The 21,892-nt window shown below is 41.4% G+C and overlaps 1 protein-coding gene across 2 annotated transcripts in view; it reads right to left on the minus strand.

Annotated features, from left to right (window-relative positions):
• GNA14 (G protein subunit alpha 14) overlaps positions 1-21,892 on the minus strand; it is a 181,638-nt gene that overhangs the window by 152,279 nt on the left and 7,467 nt on the right. Inside the window, exon 1 of one of the 2 annotated variants that reach the window (XM_057305635.1) lies at positions 15,291-15,335. The exons of the other annotated variant lie outside the window; for it this stretch is intronic. The gene's annotated coding sequence lies outside the window, so the exon portion shown is untranslated. Of the gene's footprint in view, positions 1-15,290; positions 15,336-21,892 lie in introns of those variants that run through there. 2 annotated transcript variants of the gene reach the window in all.

Here is a 21,892-nt window from a genome sequence, read left to right on the forward strand (position 1 = left end):
CTTTCTTCCCTCTACTCTACCAAACGGAGTCTAAGCAAGAATGTTCATTTGGCATGATCGTCACAGACTGCTGTGGGACCTCCATGGTTGTGGCACAAAGAAATCCTCAGTAAATGTTTGTGAAATTTTTCCAGAGGCCAACATCCTATTTTCTGGTGACATGTCGCATACATCTTTGAGTTCTGGAGAAGGTTCGAAGAATCATTGCATCAATATTGCCATGAGATCGGCCCCTTTTTTCTGTCATTTACCATGGATGAAATATGGATCATAAGGACCCCATCCAATGAGAAAAGAGGCCAATATTACGGGTCAGAAACACAATGAACTGGAAACCAAAGAATCTTGGTTCTAGTTCTGATTCCTCATTAATTAGTAAGTTTCTTTAGGTGCCAGTTACCTTAGCTTGAAATAATGAAGCCAAACTGTATGATTTCTAAATTCCTCCCATGCTCTCGGATCCTATTACAAGAGTATAATTTTTCCATTCCAGAAACACAACTAGATAAAAGACTATCCATTGACAAAGAGCAATTCTTGCTAAGTGTAATATATTGAGACACCTCTCCCTTTCCCTTTAATGGAGGAGTTAGCAGAGACAAAGCCCTGATGAACTGGATTCTTAGGGAGGCAGCCATGAAATCAAACAGAAACATTGTAAGTGCTTTATTATTTTCCCAATAAGGAGGAAAACTATTTTCCCCTTTTAAGATCTTGACCCAGGACCCGGGGTCCTAACATAGCTGGCATCTAATGATCTTAAAAAATTGCCATCTATTGATGTACTGTATGGTGACTAACATAATAAAAAAATTTAAGGATTGCCATCTATTAAAAGTTATTGTTTTCTAAAAAGAAAAAAAACCTATTTCCTATCCTAAAGAAATTCGAAGAAGGTAATTTTCCAGTTACTATGGTCAATTAAAAAAAAAAAAAAAAACCAAAACAACAAAACCCTCCTTTTTACTAAATCTTTTTAGTGCAAGTACGTACAAATCTCTTACAAGTCAAGCAACATTTCTCCCTACAAGCCCATTACGCTGGTTGTTATTTTTAGGACAGCTAGTTAATGAATATTGTTCTGATTATACAAAACCAGAATCTCAACCAAAAGGTCGAGATCCCTTCATCAACGTGTATAGCTTCCTTCTTAGGAGGTGAGTGACCATTATCATTAAAACAAGTATAATGAATATCGAAACTGAGGTCTGTTTTCAGATGCTGTGTCTCCTGCCTATTGGTATACGCACTGTGCCTTGGGAAAGGCTCTAGAGAGAATTGTTGCATGAATGCTGCCATGAAATGGGCTATAAAAGGCTTAATTCGTTGTAGTTCAGGAGGAGTTGTTTTCTGGGCAGATGTTGTGAAAGTGAAAATGTACGGCTCAAAAACTTCAACCCAAACCTTTTGTTTTCCTATGAATGGCTGGGTCCATGCAAAATTCTTATGTTAAATCTCTAAACCTAAATATGATATATTTGGAGGTGGGGCCTTTGGGAGATAATTTGGTTTATATGAGGTGATGGGGATAAAGAGCACCCCTGAGAGGTTAGTGCCCTTCTAATAAGATGGAGAGACAGGAGAGTTTCCTCACTCTACCACATCAGGATACAACAGAAAGCGGCTCTCTGTAAGCCAGGAAGATGGCCCTCACCAGAATTCTACTGTGCTGGCACCATGACCTTGGAGTTCCCACTCCAGAGCTGCGAAAAATAAATGTCTGCTGTTTTAAGCTACCCAGCTTGTGTTTTTTTTTTTTATAAATGTGTTTATAGATTTTATTTATTTGCCAGAGAGAGAGAAAAAGCACAAGCAGGGGAAGCAGCAGGCAGAGGGAGAAGCAGACTCCCTGCTAAGCAAGGAGCCCGATGCAAGACTCGAGCCCAGGAACCTGGGATCGTGACCTGAGCCAAAGGCAGGCACTTAACCGACTGAGCCACCCAGGTGTCCCCAGTCTGTGGTATCTTGTTATAGAAGCTCAAGCTAAGACACCTCCCTTTCCTTATCTGGAAAATAATGGATTTGCATGGAATGACTTGAGATTCTTTGAAGCTTCAATCTATTATAATAAAAGGAAGACCAATTACCACAGATGTAGAGTAAAAGAATTTCAAATTATTCACTGGCTCACACACACCAGAGATATCAAGTGACATGCTGAAAAGGCACAAATAAGAAATCAGAGTAAGTGACATTCTGCAAACAGAAGCCACCATAAATGAATGAACAGGGAAAGGGGCTTCAAGAAACCACTCTTTGAGGCAGATGATACAAGTAAGCGTGTATGGGAGTTGCGATGACTTAGTCAAAGTTCCAGAGGAAGTGATGCTGGGTCTAACCCATTCAGATGTGTCTTAGGCAGTTTATCATTTGTGCCTCATCAAGATTGGTTAAGAAACCAGAAGGTAGTTTCTTAAGGAGACCAACTCCAAAGACCCTCACAAACTTTTCTGACTGCTGAGTATCTCTTCAGGGAATGCACGCTGCTCTGTATTGTTTCCTAGGGATGCCGCAACAAAACACCGACTGGGTAGCTTAGCCAAGAGAAATGCTCCTATTTCTGGAGGCCGGGAAGTCCAAGATCAAGGTGCTGACCATTTCCTTTCCTGTTAAGAGCTTTCTTGCTCGCTTGTAGATGGTCACCTTCTCACCGTCCTCACATGGTGGGGGAAAGAGAGAAAGAGATGTGTGGGGGCAGACAGAGACAGACAGAGAAAGAAGAGGAACTCATATGCTCTCTGATGTGTCTTTGTAAGGGCACTAATCTCATTGGACCAGGGCCCCATTCTCATAACCTCATCTGACCCTATTTACTTCCCAAAGGCTCATCTTCAAATACATCGCATTGAGGATTAAGGCTTCATCATATGAATTTAGGAGGGACACAATCATTCAGCCCATAACATGCCACAGACTAAAGCTAAATAAGCCATTTATTCATTAATGCCAACATCTATATGAGTTTAACTGCAGGCAACCAAATAAACTACTTCTGTTACATATTTTTGTTATGTCATAGACTAGAGCAGAGAAAAACAAGAATCATCTACTGAAAGTATTTGTGAGATAGAATATTGGACTCTTGCCTGTGATGGGGCAGACAGGATTTTACAGATGAGTGCCACCAATTTTTCCCCTCTCACTTGTGTTAAAAAGGATTCTCATTTCAATCAAGGTGGTCCCCCTCTCTTTCCTTCAAGAATGGTTTTGCCCTTGTCAAACTGGGGTTTTTTTTTTTAAAGATTTTATTTATTTGACAGAGATAGAGACAGCCAGCGAGAGAGGGGACACAAGCAGGGGGAGTGGGAGAGGAAGAAGCAGGCTCATAGCAGAAGAGCCTGATGTGGGGCTCGATCCCATAACTCCGGGATCACGCCCTGAGCCGAAGGCAGACGCTCAACCGCTGTGCCACCCAGGCGCCCCGATTACTCAAACTGGGGTTTTAATAACGCAGTATCAGAATAAAGGAGTAGATGTGGATAAAGACACACTCGGACTATACCATGTAGTTTATGGCTTTAATGCAGTTACATTCCTTTGAGTCCGTCTTATTCTAAAGTACTTTTAAGAAGCAGCTAGAAAAGTAGTAACTAAGATTGTGGCTGTCAAGAACTAAGATCTGAGATTTGACTCTACTTGAAAGCTAACAAGTTAGCTGCCAGTTTTCAAGGATGATGGCAGAAGACCTAAGACTCCAGGGTCCAAGACAATGGACTTTTTTCTTAGAGTAAAAGGAAGCATGAACATTGGCAAATTTTTATCAGTTCTCCTGCCCCCAAGGTCCAAGGAGCCCATGTGAACAGGTCTGAATGGATACCTACAAGTTCTGTGGCTGCATTACAAGAGAGGAACTCTGAGCTTAGGAAACTTGAATCCTATATAGCAGGCAATAAGAATATCTGCTTTTTATCTGGAGAAAGACACTTTATTTTTCAAGACTATTTATTATACCAACATCCTTGAAACTAAAGTCCTAGAAAAGGGCAGTTAGTAGCTCACTTATGAGACATGCAGAAGTATGAGAGGTCCATGGGAAATTGCCTCCCAACACTGGCCGTGGAGGTGGAAAGCAGACATTGCAGACAATGAACATCCCTTGGCTTTAACTGTCCTCCCTTTGTACTGCACTCTTTCCAGCCTTTTCTTACGTGTCATCTCCAGACAAAAAGAAAGAGGCAAAGCCAACACAATGAAAGTGAGAATTCATTTTTATGCTGGTGGTGAATTTGAGTAATTTTTCTTCTTGCACACAAGTATAGCCATGATGTTTAAGTTAAAAATGAGGCAAGATTATTCTGGGTGGCCCAAACAGCATTTAGTGTTTGGATTTCTACACCAAGCTGCCATTATGTTCACAAATCTACTCAGAATGCTCTCATGATGTAGAAGTTTCTAAATTTCAAGTGCTCCCCAGATGCAAAATATTAAGACCCATATCAACACACAATTTAAAAAATCAATGAAAAACTAAAAAGGTAACAACAGATAATATGATCGTTGAAAATAATATAAACAAGAGTTATTGAATGGTTATTTAAACTCAGGAGTTATGCTAAAGACCTAATATTATCTTACTTCATTTTACAAATAAGGAAATGAGTCCTAAAAGAAATTAAGTTACTCTGGGGCACCTGGGTGGCTCAGTCAGTTAAGCATCTGACTTCGGCTCAGGTCATCATCTCCAGGTCCTGGGATGGAACCCCAGGTCAAGCTCCCAACTCAGTGGGGAGTCTGTTTCTCCCTCTCCCTCTCCCCCGGCTTGTGTTCTCTCTCTCTCTCTCATAAATAAAATCTTAAAAAACAAAAGAAATTAAGTTACTCATCAAGGGTCATACAGACAATAACAGATGGAGTATAGAAAAACTGAGCTCTTAACACAAGCTACCATTTTGTGTCTGACAGGAAAAAAAAAAAAAAGATCACACCCACCCACAGAAACAAAAACAAAATCCTCACTGAGACCATGGCTAGCAGGTAGCCAAGGTGACAACTATGGAAAATGTTTTCACCCACGATCCTGTTCCAGGTCATTTCTGTCAACCTGGAAAGGTAGGCAGCTCCAAACACAATCTGTATCTAGCAAGGCCAAAAATCCTCCCTGAGAGATCTCACACTATTTGAGTCTAAAACCAGGCAAAATGTGTAATAAATAAAAACACAAAAAAAGCCCTAGTAACCAAAACCTTAAATGCAAGCAAATACAGACACACAGGCGAAAGAAAGGAAGACAAACACTTGCTCATGCATGGGCTTGTAGAACATCAACTGGCTTCAGGAAAATTCCATTTTAATTTGGTATGTGCTGATCATCTGCTACTAAATTGTTCCCAATGCTCCCCCCCACCCACCGGCTTTTCCTTGAACAAAACAGCATCATTAAGAATTTTAATCCAGTTGGAAAACATGTTGGGGATGAGAGCAACATTCTCATTAAAGATTAGCAGCTGTTCCTCTCACAGCATAGGGGACGAAACAGCAGCTAACGGTGTAGTCAGAGAGAGGAGCAGAGCGGTTATTGCTGCCCTTGTTTAGAAATAGACTATTAGTCAGAGTAGGCTAGGCTCTGTTGCAGTAACAAACAAAACCCAAGATCGTGGTGACTTAGCATAGTGAAAACTTCTTTTTCACTCATATATCAAGTCCAGTGTACATGTTCATAGTTGGGCAGCTTTCCTCTAAGTGGTGACTCAAACCATAGGGCACTTTTCATCTTGTAGTTCTGCTCTCTGTAGCTAATGACCTCAAATAGGACTATGGAAAAAGATAAAAAGGATTGGGAATGGGAAATGTTTTATGGGCTACATTTTTTATTGCCAAATAGGTGGTAGTTCCATAAGTAGAAACAGAAGATTGTAAATAATTTCCTTAAGAGTGATTTCCCTGCAATGGCTAAAAAGCCTGATGTCCCAATTAATGAACGGAGATGGTGCACATCCCTTCCACCCACAGTCCAATGACCAACACTAGACACATATTCCATCCACCTGTCGCTGTCACACAAGGTCAGCCCAACTCCCATGGATCCTCCATTCTTGGGGTGTCTAGGCAACTAACATGAATTTTCCAATTCTAGGTCAATGTCTACAAAATGCCAACAGGAAGGTAAATTCTTAATTTTCAGAATGTATCCTCAAAATTTCTCTCATCTTTCACATTCCTCTTTGTATCTTCCACACAGAAAACGTTCCTTGAGACGTTCCTAGTCTCAACACTGCATCCAGAAAAGCCCTCCTGACACGGCTCTTCTCTTTCTTCTCCCCCACTTCAGTTCTGGACTGTCAGTCAACTTGGCCTTCCTCCCTACCTTAGCATTCTCTCTGAATCATCCGCTACCTAGATTCTTCCCATTTACAGCCTACCAGCTGACCTAGTCAAAAAGAATATTGTTTTTTTGGCTAGGAAGATGGGGGTGGTAGATTGCAAATATTCCCATAATCATAATTTACTGTAAATGCTGAAAGTATGTAAAGCAATAGAAGCCAGGCTGCCTCCTAAAGGATTATGAACTTGGAAAGACCAGAGGGTTTAAAAGTCCCATTTCACCAAAAATCCACTTATATTTGTCAATCTTTTCTCTGTACATGCAGTTCTTGGCACAGAGAAAGTTCTCAATTGCCTATGGAATAAAGTTCTCAAGCTGCTGAAACAAATGTGACAGAACCTTTACACAGTAAGACATATGACTGGTCACTTGATTCCATCAGTCCCCAAATTAACCAACAACTTTTTAAAGAATAAACTCTCCCAGTGCCTCTCATTATCCCTAATTGGGATGTCAAGAGAAAATGCTCCTTAAACCAGTAAAGAGCAATCAGTCTCGAGGGACTTTTTTTTTAATAGTCTAGGATATCAGAAGCACCTTCTTTCTTTCTGTACGTAAGTACCCCAGATTTGTCAAGATCTTGATCAGTTCTTCCCCCCTCCGGGAACACTTGGTCAAGCCCGAAGCCTTGGGAAACAGCACGTTCTGCTCTACCCTCACCATGCACTCAGCGGGTAGTTCATGCTGCTGTAGGTCACCACTCCACGCACGTGCCCCTTCTCCAAGAAGATGGGACCCTCTGTTACGGCAGGATGACCAAGCAGGAGCTGAAGCCCCTCCCCCCACCCCATTTCACACAGCTTTTTGTCCCTTCATCAACCTATTTATCACCACATACAGTTTATGCTTAGCAACTCCCAACTCAACGTTAGTGATTGAAAATGAAATACATAGCATTACACAGATTATTGCATATTTTTTAAGTTTTTTTTTAAGATTTTTATTTATTTAATTGAGAGAGAGAGAGAGAGAGAGCAGGGGCAGAGGGAGAGTCAGAAGCAGACTCCCTGCTGAGCACGGAGCCCAATGTGGGATTCGATCCCAGGACCCTGGGATCTGAAAGCAGACACTTAACGGACTGAGCCACCCAGGCACCCAGATGATTGAATATTACATTTAGGTTATATGTACATACAAGTGTATTTGTTTAAATAATGAGTGAAGAATTTTTCAATACTCAAGGCTTCACTATGAATGCAAGCCTTCAAAGTAGTACAGAATCATCAGTTCTTTTGGTGTTATTTTCCTTTTTTATCAGAGAAAGCCCACAGTACAAGAGATAGCATAGAGTCAAAGGGAGCAAGCAAGATCTTTTGTTTCATTATCGTAACTCAAATATTTTCTCCATCTTGGAGCCACATTTTATGGTATAAATGTGAAATGAAAGAACAAAGGTTCTGTCTGAAAATTCATAGTTCTTAGTCATGGAGTAATATGGGAAGTGCTCAATCTGTAGTATTTATGCCAGGATACAAGTAACTTAAGCATGTAAGACTTTGTCAACCTCACCAGTGGCTATTATAAAACGTGTAGTATTCACAGAGCAATAAAGTAAGTGGAAACATAATTCACATGAGAGATCAAGGATATCACTATTCTGGATTTTTTTTGCAAGTGACTGATCCAAGAAGGTGTCTCTTCCATGTTCAAATGGCTTGGTCTTGGCCCACTAAGGGTAGAACGATGGGTGATAGTCACAAGATTAGTAACGTATATGGCAGGAGCACTGACTAATCAAAACAGATGCTATTCCACTGTAGTGGCTGGAATGGAGCCAAGGAAACTTAGTAGGGAAAAATCTAGAGTATTCCAGAAGTGAGGCTCTGATGGCTAGGTTTTTAGCCTCAGGGGGAGAGGGTACTCTGGCTAATGGCTATTTACCAATTAGCATAAGAGTACATCAGTGTGTAGCACCTAGTAGGAGAGCGCTGGCGCTCCCCCGCTGATTATCAGCACTGGTTACAGCTCTTTCTCAAGCACAAGACCAAGACCCTAGAGCACTAGAGAGAAAACATTTATCTAAGTCATGACTCCCGGCCCTGTCATTTATACCACCATCTGGATAGGCTCAGAATCATCAAGGCCTCATCTTTATCCTAAAAGAAACAATTCAAGTCAGTGCCCAGATGAAACTATAGCCTTACTTCTAGTTGTTTAAGAGAGAGCACGCAAATGAGCTCACAATGAGGAGGCAGGAGGAGCAGAGAGGGAGAGGGAGAATCTTAAGCAGGCTCCATGCTCAGCACAGAGCCTGACTTGAGGCTTGTTCTCACGACCCTGAGGTCATGACCTGAGCCCAAGAGTCAGATGCTTAACTGACTGAGCCACCCAGGCACCCCAATACACCCTGCTCTGTGTCACAGCAAAGTCCTCTCTCTGAATATCTAAGACGAAGACAATAAATCTCATTCCCAATTTCAAGCCTGTTATCTACATTTATATAAACATATCAATTTCAAAGCCTAAAAACAGAGCTCTTGATTCCCTGTCCCCCACACCTCCTTGCTGCTTCTAAACCCATTTTTCCCCTCTCACCCATCTGCATAAATGGCACCACTACTGACCCAGTCACTCAAGCCAAAAACTCAAGGATCATTTTGATTCTGGCCTTGTATACCCTTGGGCCATCTACCAATACATCCGATCAATCAAGTCTACCTTCGACACATATATGAAACATCTAACCAACTCAACTTTCATAATTCCTATGCTAGTCCAAGTCACCATGACAGGTCACCCAGACTATCCCATAGCATTTTGACTGGTCTTCCTGTTTCCACTCTGACTAAACACTGACTAAACTCTATTCTCTGTCCAGCACAGTTTTTCTTCATAAAAACAATCAAATCACCTCCCTCTGCCAACCTTTGTTTTCCCTTGGCCTTCCACTGCACTTACAATGAAATCCGAACTCCTATTTCCCCAACTGTGCTTCCTGTCACCTCCTCTCTCATTCAGCTCAACACAAAGCCTTTAGCTCTTTCTCAGAACCACAGAGCCCACTTCTACCTCCGGCCGTCTTCCAGGTCAAACTGCTGTGTCATCCCTGGTACACGGTTTCCCAGGTCTTCGTGTAGCTTGTCCTCTCTCAACCCCATCTCCCTTCAATAGCCACCTCTTCAGAGAAGCCTTCCTATAAAAACTAGACCCACCAATGTCCGGGGCCCTTCAGTCTCTACTCTGCAACCCCTTGCTCCCCTTTATTTTTCGTCATGGTACTCAGCTAGCCTAAACTCACCCACACATCTATTTATTGTTGTGCTTCATTCTAAGCCCCATGAAGGCAGAGGCCATGAATTATTCTCTTCTGAATCCCACATGTCTAGAACAGGACCTGGCCCACAGTAAGCTCTTGGAGATTTGCAAAGCAATCTTTTTTTTTAAACCCACTAAAGCATGTTCACTTGCTGAAATTCCTTCTTTGATATGCACACATTATTTTAACATTACGTTGCCTTTCTGATGCTTTAATTCTTAGCTTAGAGTGCATTCTCCATGCTACTTAAGCAGAGAAGAAACATGTAATCTCATGGCAAATCATTTAAGGGGTACAGGTACTTATCATAGATTTCTAGAATTTCAGAGCTGACATTTTAGAGATCATTCATCACCATGGGCTCATTTTCTGGTAGCTCTCAGGAGTTCAGAGCCGTGCAATCCAGTCCAGTAGCCAGTAACTAAATGGTGCCATTGAACACTTCAAATGCGGGTCATCTGATGTGCTTGAATGTAAAATATACGTCAGGTTTCATTGATTTAATATGGAAAAAAATAGAAGATCTCATTCCTAAATAGTACTGATCACATGTTGAGTAATTATATTGATCTACTGGGTTAAACAGAATACGTTATTCAAATCAATTTTGCCAGTTTTTTTATGTTTTGGGTTTTTTTTTTTTAACGTGACTACTTCAAAGTTTTAAATTACATGTGTGGCTCACACTTGCAGCTAACATTCTATTTCCATTGGAGAGCACCGGTTCAGTGAGATTAAAGGACTAACCTAAAGACACTGCACTGCGATGGAGGACACAGGACCACACACCAGACCACTGCCTCCATTCGGACGGATTTCCAATGCCCAACCCAGCCACGGATGCTCTAAGATGGGTTCTCTCCAGGGGCAGTAGGGAAGAGTAGTAAGAGTAAGGAATTCCTAGAACCAAACTGTCTGGGTCAATCAAATCCCAGCCCCACACTTAATGACTCTGGACAGCTCATTTCATCTTTCTTTACCTCAGTTTCCTCATCAGTATGATGGAAAAAAGTTTATCGCATATCTCACTAACTTGCAAGGATGAAATCAGCTAATAGATAGGTAACACTGACTATATGCCAGATAGGATTCTAAGGGGTTAAGTTTATTGCTATTATTATTAAAACGTTCTTCTACTCTAAAATAAATGGAAGGCTGGAAGGCGTCTGGCTAATGACAAATCGTGTTAGTCTAGGAGCCATTTTTACGTCAAAAGATATTTCCAACATCAGAGGTTCTGGTCAGATTACCAAGGCAATACATTTCTGTCCCTGACAAACCTGTTCTAACACCCTGAGATTATTGCACATATAAAGTCTCATGTTACATGAAAACTCAAACACAGAGAACAAAGGAATGCGAAGAACTTTCTGCCACTTATCACCAAGGCAAACAGCAACCAGATACTTTCTTCAGTTGTGCTGGAGGCACGCCACACACACACACACACAGTCTATCTTAAGTGATCAAGGTAACTAACACTTCCTCTATGATTGAAGAGTTACCATGGCAACTCAGAGCTAGAAGAACTTCTAGACTGCTCCATCCAGCCTTCTCATTTTATGGATGAGAAGCCTCTATGATTTTGTGACTTGCCCAAGGTCACACGACAAATGAAAAGCCAAACTGGGATTGATACCAAAGATTTTTGGCAACTCATCCACAAGGCTTTAACAACATCCAGCTTTTTCAGGTACTGGAAAGTTTAAAAGTATTAAGGGAGAAAGCAATTCATTAAACAGGCCACGCAGCAAGTCTAATAAGGAATGTTTAGAATTCTGGAAAAGACACAAATTAGAAATATTTCTAATTATAGCTCAAGGAGATATAAGATACTGAGTTTCCATAATCACGATAAACACAAAACCCTTTGTTTTAGCCAATACGATTCTCCTTAAAGAGGAAGAGGACTTCAAAAAGAAATTCAGATGCTCCACTCGTACACTTTAAACAGATGAATGTACTTTTCCTGGGTAGTAACTTTTCCGGCCATTTTCTGATTTGTACCAAGATACAACTCCATTGCAGACAGAAGTGGTTTAATTCTAACAGCAGATTTAAGTTCCCTTTAAGTGCTAATTGATTTCAATTTATCTGGTGGAGGTGCCGGTCTGTGTGCATGTGTACCTCCACGCACCCGCACGCACAGGATAAATGTGTTCTACTGGGGCCATTCCTCACTGAGAGAGGCGACCTTTACTGTCCAATGTTATCCTGCAGAGCTTATGTCAAGTAAACCAGAGCTTCCTCCTCGTTTTCTCCACCTGTCCATCCCCTAATGCCTACACAAATGATTAAGCAAGGAAGAAAAACTTCATTACCCTAAATGAATGCTAATTTGAAAATGGTCAAGGAAAATTCAAGTAGTTTTCTCATGCACGAGCTACCTATAGTCCACAATTCCACAGCGACAAAGACAAGATATTAAAAGGAGTGATTCAATCAACTTCTAGACATTTTAGAAGCAGCAACATTTAAACCCAAATACTTGCTGTGAAGGTTGGCAGCCGGTGTGGCATTTTTGGTAGTTCATGCTTCGTGATTAGGACTTTGTATTTTATTCACTCCATTTCATCTTGCTATTTACATATTTTTCAGAGAGAGAGAGCACACACATGAGCAGGGGAGGGTTGGGGGGGAGAGGAGGGGAGGAGCAGAGCGAGAGGGAGAATCCTAAGCAGGCCCCAAGCCCAGTGCAGAGCCAGACTCAGGACTCGATCTCACGATCCTAAGATCATGACCTGAGCCAAAAACAAGAGTCAGGCCCTTAACCAAGGGAGCTATCCAGGTGCCCCTCATCTTGCTTTTTAAAAATCATTTTTAAATGGCTTAATGTGTCCATAGAAAGGGAAAACTTGTGTGAAAGTATTAGACTGATGCGTTCAAACACCGCATATCCAAAAGCAGAATACAGGCAAGCATTAAGAAATGACCTCATCTGTCTCCTCTCCTGAGTCTATCATCTGAATTTTTCCTCTTTAAAGTTCAGAGACAGTGAAAGAAATGATAGTCTCAAGACAGAAGAGCTTAAAAAGTGTAAGAATCTCTTTAACACAAATTAGGTAGAGAAGAAACTAGTCGCCCTTGCAGGTGGGAGGGCCAACAGAATCCAGGGAGTTGAAATTAGGTAAGATTTCTTTTAAAATAAAAAAAATGGAGTAAAGGAGTGATGCTTTGGTTTGTAAATAAATAAATAGATAGATAAATAAATAATAAAAATTGTCTTTAGCTGGGTGTCCATGTGCCCAGGTAAAATTCCTAATATTACAGAAGGAGGAAGAACGGATATTCAGGAGACTGTTAGTCTCTGCTACAAATACGCCACTTTGCAAGTTAACAAAAATTCAATGCGGTCAATTTCAAATCTAATTGGTTTTATTAACTGGTTCATGAATTGAACAGCATCACATCTAGTAAATAAAAGGGAGCTCCAAAAGGGCTACCGAAGAGAAAAGGTTTGTAAAGGTAGAAAGGAAGTGGGGAATAAGGAAATTATTAGCAAAAGAATCTGTTGTTTTAGGCAAAGTTGCCCTCTTAAGAGGAACGGAAGGGGTCTATGAGTGAATTTCTTAGTGCTGACCAGGAAAGTCCCGTGTTAACCAACATGGACCGGATAAAGGTTACATTTCCAGAGGGATTGAAACTGCAATTAAGTTAGGTATTAAGTCTTGATTTACTGACTTAGGGCCTTAACCTAAGTGATGTCATTTTGGGCCTGTGGTTTTCTTTTTAAAAAACTAAAAATACTTTTAATATTGCAAGTATTTACTTCTATGCATAAATCTGAAAGCTTAGAAAACAAATAAGACACATGCAATAAATCATTCGTTCCAGAACATCAGCCCACAGTCCAACGTCAGTATGAAGTTCATTAGTCTTAAAGTAAAAGTTTAAAAAGGACAGTCATAGATAGATATTTATTCAATTTAAAATGCTATATTCTAGTAAGAATAAGCTTTGGACACTTGAGGTTAAAATATCGTTTCTTTTATGTGATACTGTTGGTACTACGTGGCAATAAATTTGTTTATTCAGCAAATGTTTCTGGAGCACCCAGGCACGACACAAAATGCTAAAGGGTTCCAGTAGTCCCTACACTCAGCAAATTGAGAGACTAGAAGGGAGGACGGTCAATACACTATCAGAAATAGAGTTTCAAACTAGGAGGAGCACTACTTGAAGAAAGAAGCTAGAGGAGGTCAGGAAGATGACAGAGTGCGAGGACCCTGAGCACACCTCGCCCCACGACATTCAGGTAACAGCTCGGCAGGCACAGCTAACTCTTAAACAGCCCCAAGACTGGCAGCACGGACCTTCCCCTGTTAATGGGTCAGAGGAGGCCACACTGAAAAGGGTGGGAGGGGCAGAGACCCCGTGGAGAACCAACCCCTAGGAAGACTAATTACAAACGGCAGGGACACCACAAAAAGGGAGAATGAGAAGATCAGGCCGCCCCAAGCACCCCTGCGCAGGGGACTCACACTGGGAAGACAAGTGTCCATAACCCTGGGCTTTGGAAAAACAGTGGGCCTTCGCTTTGTGAGCTTTTAAAAATCAGTGGGGCAGAACTTCAGGTACTTGCAAAGTCAGCGGGGTTAGCTCCAGGAGAACCAGAGGGCACTAAGAAACTGGGTTCCTGCCCTTCAAGAACCAGCATAACGGGGGCGCCTGGGTGGCACAGCGGTTAAGCGTCTGCCTTCGGCTCAGGGCGTGATCCCAGGTATGGGATCGAGCCACACATCAGGCTCCCCGCTAGGAGCCTGCTTCTTCCTCTCCCACTCCCTCTCTCGCTGGCTGTCTCTATCTCTGTAGAATAAATAAATAAATAAAATTAAAAAAAAAAAAAAAAGAACCAGCATAATGAATAACCCTGCTGGGACACAGCAGACAAGCAGCAGTTTGAAAAGTGCCTGGGGTATATGTGAAGAGATTTATGCACTGAGATCAGAATGTGCCCTCGAGGGGCAGGGATCGTTAGAAGACTGCTCTAAAAACATAAGTGAGGTTGGGAACCATTCCTCTTCCCCTCCCCAAGCCTACAAAGCTAGACACTTGCAGGAACCAATGCAAACACTCTCCACCTGTCAGGCTTGGCCTGTGTGCCTGGCCCTGCATTCCTCCGCAGACCTGCCCATCCAACTTGCCCCACTTGGCAGGCATTCCTCCAAAGCTGCTCCTGCCCCAACACACCCAGCAAGCAGCCCTAGAAGGGACTAGCACTACTCCAAAGTGCCTACGGCCCTCAAGAGAGGGGGAGATAACTACCCCCAAACTACGAGCCTCAAAAGTAGCCTCAGACAGAGTCCTCAACAGCACAGGGACCCGAACTGCCCAGTGCACACGGAGTAGGCAAAGAGGGTCATTGCTGCTGACTGGACTGAAGGCCAACGCTGCCCAACCACAGCAGTAGGGCACACACAACCCAGAGAGCAGACACCCCTGATGCCCCTGATTCTGGTGACCAGGGGACACTGTGCTACAGGACACCAGAGGACCTCTTTCTCGTAAGGCCACTACTTTCAAGATCAGGAGATATTGCTGACCTTCCTAACACATAGAAACACAGAGACAGAAAATGAGGACACAGAGGAATATGTCCTGAATGAAAGGATAGAAGAACCCTAAAGAGCTAAATTAAACAGAGATCAGCCATATGCCTGACCCCCCCCCCCAAAAAAAAAAATTCAGGATCATGCTTATAAAGATACTCACTGGACTTAAGAGTGGAGGATCTCAGTGAAGTCTTCAACAGAAAGCTTAAAAATATAAGAAAGAACCAGTCAGAGATGAACTCGGTAACTGAAATTAAACACACTAGAGAGAATCAACAGCACATTACAGGATACGGAAGAATGGCTCGGCAATCTGGAAGACAGAGTAATGGAAAGCAACCAAGCTGAACAGCCAAAAAAATAAATGAGAATAGGTTAAGGCAACTCAGCAACATCAGGAAGCATAGTAACATTTGCATTATAGGGATCCCAGAAGGAGGGAGAGAGAAGAGGGCAGAAAACTTATTTGAAGAAATAATAGCTGAAAACATCCATAGTTTCAGGGAACAAAACAGACATCCAGATCCGGGAAACACGGAAAGCCCCTAAGAAAATTAACACAAGGAGATGCACACCAATATGCATAATAACTAAAATGGCAAAAAGTAATGATAAAGAGAATTTGAAAAGCAGCAAAAGAAAACCGTTACATACATGGGAAACCCTGTAGGGCTCTTAGCCAATTTATCATCAGAAACTTTGAATATATCCTGCTACTCCCTTCTGGCCTGCAAAGTGCTGAAAGGAAAAAAAAAAAATGCAACCAGGAATGCTTTACCTGGCAAGGCTATCATTCAGAATAGAAGGAGAGAGGAAGGGTCTCCCAGCCAAACAAAAGTTAAAGGAGCTCATTACCATTAAAACAGACTTACAAGAAATTTTAAAGGGAACCCTTTAACTGGAAAAGAAAGGCCATAACTGGAAGTAGGAAAATTATGAAAAAAAATTGTTTACAGGTAAATGCAAATATATAATAAAGGTAGATTACTCATAAGTCCAGTATGGAGTTTAAAACACAGAAGCATTAAACATCAATTATATCTATAAAAATCAGTCAAGAGATTCACGAAATAAAAGGATGTAAAATAGGACAAACATTTAAGATGGGGAGAGTGAGTAAAGATTTCAGTGCCTTGAGAATGGGTTCAAATTCAAGTGACCATCAACTTAATATAGACTGCTGATTGTGAAGGTGTGATATATGAACCTAATGGTAACTGCAAGTCAAAGATCTGTGATAGATACACACAAAAATAAAGAGAAAGGTATCCAAACCTAACACTAAAGGTAGCCATCAAACTGCAAAGACAGCAAGAAAAAAAAAGGAATACAACCACAAAAACAACCACAAAACAAGTAACAAAAAAGAAGTACATGCCTATCAATAATGAATTTGAATGTAAATAGACTAAATGCTCTAATCAAAAATACAAGGTGAATGAATGGATTAAAAAAGCAAGACTTATTTATATGCTGCCTATAGGAAACTCACTTCAGACCTAAAGATATGCAGATTCAAAGTGAAGAGATGGAAAAACATTTACCATGCAAATGAAAACGAGAAAGCTGGGGTATCAGACAAAAGAGACTTTAAAACAAAGACTGTAGTGAGAGGCAGAGAAAGAGACTACATAATGATAAAAGGAACAACCCAATAAGAGGATATAACAATTTTAAGTATCTATACACCCAACTTGGGAGCACCTAAATACATAAAGCAACTATTACCAGACATAGAGGAAGCAATCAGCAGTCATACAACAATACTAGGGGACTTTAATACCCAACTTACGTCAATGGATAGATCATCCAGACAGAAAAATCAACAAGGAAACAGTAGCTTTGAATGACACATGAGACCAGATGGACGTAGCAGACCTATACACAGCACTCCCTCCAAAAATAACAGAATACATTCTTTCCAAGTACACATGGAACATTCTCCAGGATAGATCATGTTAGGCCACAAAACAAGTCTCAACAAATTCAAGAAGATTGAAATCCTATCATGCATCTTTTCTGGCCACAAAGGTATGAAACTAGAATTACAAAAAAAAATCTGGAAAGAACACAAATACACAGAGGCTACATACCATGCTATTAAGCAATAAATGGGTGAAACCAAGAAATCAAAGAGGAAATCAAAAACAGACACCAAAGCTAATGAAAATGAAAACACAACAATCCAAAATCTTTGGGATGTAGGCAAAGCTGTTCTACGAGGGAAGTTTATAGCAATACAAGCCTACCTAAAGAAACAAGGAAAATCTCAAGTAAGAAATACAGAACAGGCTATGCAAGAATATTCTGGGGGAACTAATTTGCATCAGTCAGTGAAGGCTTCCAGGAGGAAAGGATATTTAAGAAGCATTCTGAAAATAAGTAGCCATTAGCTAGAAGACTATTAGGACCTCATGTTGGGGGTGGAGAGATGAGCACGTGCAGAGGCCTAAGGAGGATGGCCCACTGAAGTTCCTAAAAGAAAGCCCTACAGGCAGGAGTGAGTGATCACAGGGAATAATGTCACAGAACGTGGCAACGTGGCAGGGGACAGATACCCTGTCTCACACACCATGCACAGATTTTAGATTTGCACCCCAGGGCAAGGAGAACACATAGAAAGATTTTGAGCAGGAAAATAGCAATCCAATTTCCATTTTTACAAGGTCACTCTGGCTGCAGTGTGGACATTGGACTCAGGGCGAGGAAGAGGTTGGGGAATTCAAACAAGAGATGGTGCGAAGAGAATTGCAAGAAATAGACACAGTTGAGATTTGGCCTCTTGGAATAGATTTTGGTGAGGTGTTGGCTCTGGGAGTCAGGAGCAGGACTATGATTAAGAATCAGGGCCCTGGAATCAGGCTGTCTAGATTCAAACCCCGACTCTGCCCCTGGTGAACCTTGCTCTAGGACCTGAGTTTCCCCATCAGTAGAATGGAAAGGGTAATACTAATTGTACCTCAAAGGATGGTGAGGAGTAAACGAGATCATTCAAGTGCCCAGAAGGAGGCCTGGATGTATAAATGTTAGCTTTATTATTTTAATTTCCATTTCTAGTGTTAGGTGTAGCAGAAAACTCAAGGAAGACCCTCGGGATTCTGTCTTGAGCGCCTGAGTGGTCAGTGGTACCATTACTGAGGAACAGATAGGTAGAATTGGATGAATCAGGCAGAGAAGGGAAGACCTTTCAGTCTTGTTCAAGGAATTCTATCTTTGATATGTGAAGAAATAAATTAACTGTCTAATAGCACTTTCTGAATGGCTTTTTAGATGAATAGGCTACAATATTTTTAGCATTCTTACTTGGCAAGGTTTTTAAGTGGATAGTCCTGTTTTGTTAACTCTCTCGAATTTTTTAAAACAAACACAAACTCCTAAAATCTCCAAGCCACTGATTTAAATAGAACCGATTACAAACATTTTTATCAACAAATGCAATACATTTATATGCGGAGCACATCATGCCTTGTCACTTTGAACATCCCCACCTAGGGCAATATCAGACGATTATTTCTGTTAGGAAATGGACATCTTTCTGTGCAGCTATCAAATTCGCTCAGGCTAAGATATGGCTCCTAACCCACCAAACTAGGTCTTAAACTTCAGGGGATTTAAGTCCTTGAAATGACTGATTCTCTTTTCAGAGCTTCTGAATTTCTTATTCATAAAATTAAGTATGAGAGGAACCTCTAAAATCACGAGGCCCCTACAAAATCCTTTATTTTTATACAGGCAGACCTACCACTTATTTAGAAAATTACATGAATACTGTGATGAGTTATGATTTTTTTCAAATTATTTCAGAATAAAGCAATAAAGAAAAACATTTCTCAACTATCATTCCAGTTACATATCAAAATCTTACGTGCAGTTACCAGGAAAATCCTTATGGAACTACAAGGAATTTATTATTATGTTCAGTTACCCAACATACAGTACATCATTAGTTTCTGATGTCATGTTCAACAATTCATTAGTTGTGCATAACACCTGGTGCTCATCACAACTGCCCTCCTTAATCATTTTATTCCAGGACCCGGGCTCCATTTTCATATTTTGACACCACTATTCTAGGCATAAACAGTCAACATGAACAGGTAGCTAAGATAATGGATAGATGTTAAAAAAAAAAAAATCAGTTCTGGAATTTTCTGTCTTGTTTTTCTTCAAGATCCAACCCATGCCAGTCTTCCTTTCATGAATGTTCTTAAAGTACCTTGACCAATAGGGACCTCCAGCTACTATGAAGAATTCTTCACATTACCCATCTGCCAGCTCATGGAGAGAAAGACATACATATTTATTCAACCAATATTTAAGCTAAGGTCTGTGCTCAGCCCTGGGGCGAGGAAGGAGGCAGGCAGCTGGTCGGTGGTGAACAAAACACTCATGGAGTTCGAGGTCTCATGTGAAACTCCCCCCAGACTGAATCATTTGCCTGGATGCCTCCACCATCACTCAGTTACTGGAGCTCTCACATTGCGTGGCTCTCATTTTTCTCTTAACTTCCTTTATATCTAACAGCCCCACTAATCCAGGAAACAACTTCTTTCAGGTTTCATTTGAAATAGAACCAGGTGGGATGACAGCAATACATAGAAGTTTCTCTTTTAACTTCAGCACTTAAACTGGTTTCATGAATTCAATTCTACGTAACTGGAGTACCTTTGCTTTAAGTTTGTACTATCTGATTAAGGGGGGGGGTAGGAATCAATAGCCTTTAAATCCTTGATTCCAAGACTTATTGGCACACAAATTAACATTTTTAAAGTCGAGATGCCTTTGCACTGATGTGTGCATTCATTATGGTGTTTGTTTTCCTAAAAAGCTGTTTTCAAATCAATAGCATGTCTTATAATCAATGTCGCCTTAGAAACTAAGAAATTCAACAACAGGACTCAGACTGACTTAATGGAAAAAAATGAGTTGGCAACTAAGACTGGATTCCTAGCCTTGGCTTACTGCCAGTTAGTTACTAGTCACCGAGCCCTGTGACATCTGCTGAGTCTCTTCACGCCTCTGGACCTTTTCTTCTCCATTCATAAAATGCAAGTTTGCACTTCTATTTCTCAAACTCTGTGGTAAGAGATGAGCTAAAGGTTTTCCAGTCAGTTGCAGACATGCATTTACGAAATACAACACTATGCAGATGAGACAAGGATTCTCCACATGATTTATCACCTCATTTCTTTGATATTGCTTAGTAATACAATTAGCTTGTATTTCCCAATTACATAGTCGCTGAGCACCAGAAACAAAAATGCAGGGAATGAGTCACTCGGAACGAAGGTGTTTGTTATTCATGGCAGAGCCAAGAGAGAGGCAGCGTGGTTAACCCATCTGTGGGTCACTGACAATGGACCAACAATCCAGAAGACACCTTTTCAGGCAAAATAATAAAAGATAAATGTTCTTTTTTCCTATTCATTCTTTTTTAAAGTACAAAATATGAGAACTCAGCAGTTGCTTAGAAAAAAGTTTTTTAAGCCACCAAGAAATAGCACCCTTTGGTTGGAAATACCAGCCCATGTTTCATGTGTTTTCAAAAAAACAAAAACAGAACAAAACAAAACACAAAACAGATCCATAGCAGCTCTTACTAGAACATGCTTCCTCTATACCACTTAGTCCGGGATAGAAAGTCACCAGTTAACGGTCATTAGCCCTAAGGCCACTGCAGTTGATAGGAACGTCACTTTTTGATAATACATCAAAGTTAAGGGTGCGTACACATGCGAACACTTGTTTTTATAAGGACTCTTCGCGGAGGTAAGCGTACACGTGTGCTTGCTCTTTGCCCACCCACCTGGCACATGGGCACAGATGCTAAATAACCACGCAAGTTACCTAGCTCAGACTCTGACCACCCTTCACCAAGTTGATGAGAGAGTGATGTATTCCACTTCAAGAAAGCAATCCTCCCCTAGGCAGGTCAGGCTCAGAGGCCTCCTGGACATTTGCTGAAAAATAAGGGTATCTGCCTTAGAGCCTAGAGGTATAGACAATCAGAGGCTGGCCAGTCCTGGGTGCCGGACCAATGCTGTAAGAGAGGTTCTCACACTTGAGCGTGCGTCGGGACCGTCTGGAGGGCTTATTCACATACAGAGTGCTGGCCCCACTCCTGAACTTGATCCAGAGGGCCATCCATGACGGACACTGAGAGTTTGCGTTTCTAACACGTTTTCAGGAGGTGCCGATGCTCCTGGGAGCAGACTTTGAGAACCACTGGTAGAAGATACTGGATGACAGAATTGGAAAGATATCAGGGGGTCATCTGATCCAAAACTTTCACTTTCCTGGTGAGGACCCTTGGGTTGAGAGAAGACTGTCTTGTTCATGGTTAGACAGCCAATACTCAGAGCCTTCTCCAGCAAAAAAAAAAAAAAAAAAAAAAGCAACTCAGGTTTCCCAAATCTTAACATGCTGCTTATTTCATGATTCTAGGTTATGGCCATATATCGGGACCCTGCTCTCTGAGACGAGGCACCAGCAGAGCCTTCATGCTGTTGACCCTTCTCTCCACGTGTCCTTTGGAGAACATGTTAGTTCTATCAGTGACCTCAAAATGGTTAGGCAAGTGGCCTTAGACCAGACAGGGTGTTGGTAGACCACTAGGACCTGCTCGCCCAGATTTTAAACCCAGAGAACCTGTCCCTACCATCATTCCATGCAGCCTGTCCCCCAGCTCCCTGGCAGCTGAGCACAGATGGCCTGAGGTTTTGCAAAGTGACACAAGATATAGGAGATGGTCACAGATGATTT

The sequence above is a fragment of the Ursus arctos genome, unplaced genomic scaffold (assembly GCF_023065955.2).
Source record: "Ursus arctos isolate Adak ecotype North America unplaced genomic scaffold, UrsArc2.0 scaffold_33, whole genome shotgun sequence".
In the NCBI taxonomy this organism is placed as follows: Eukaryota; Metazoa; Chordata; class Mammalia; order Carnivora; family Ursidae; genus Ursus; species Ursus arctos.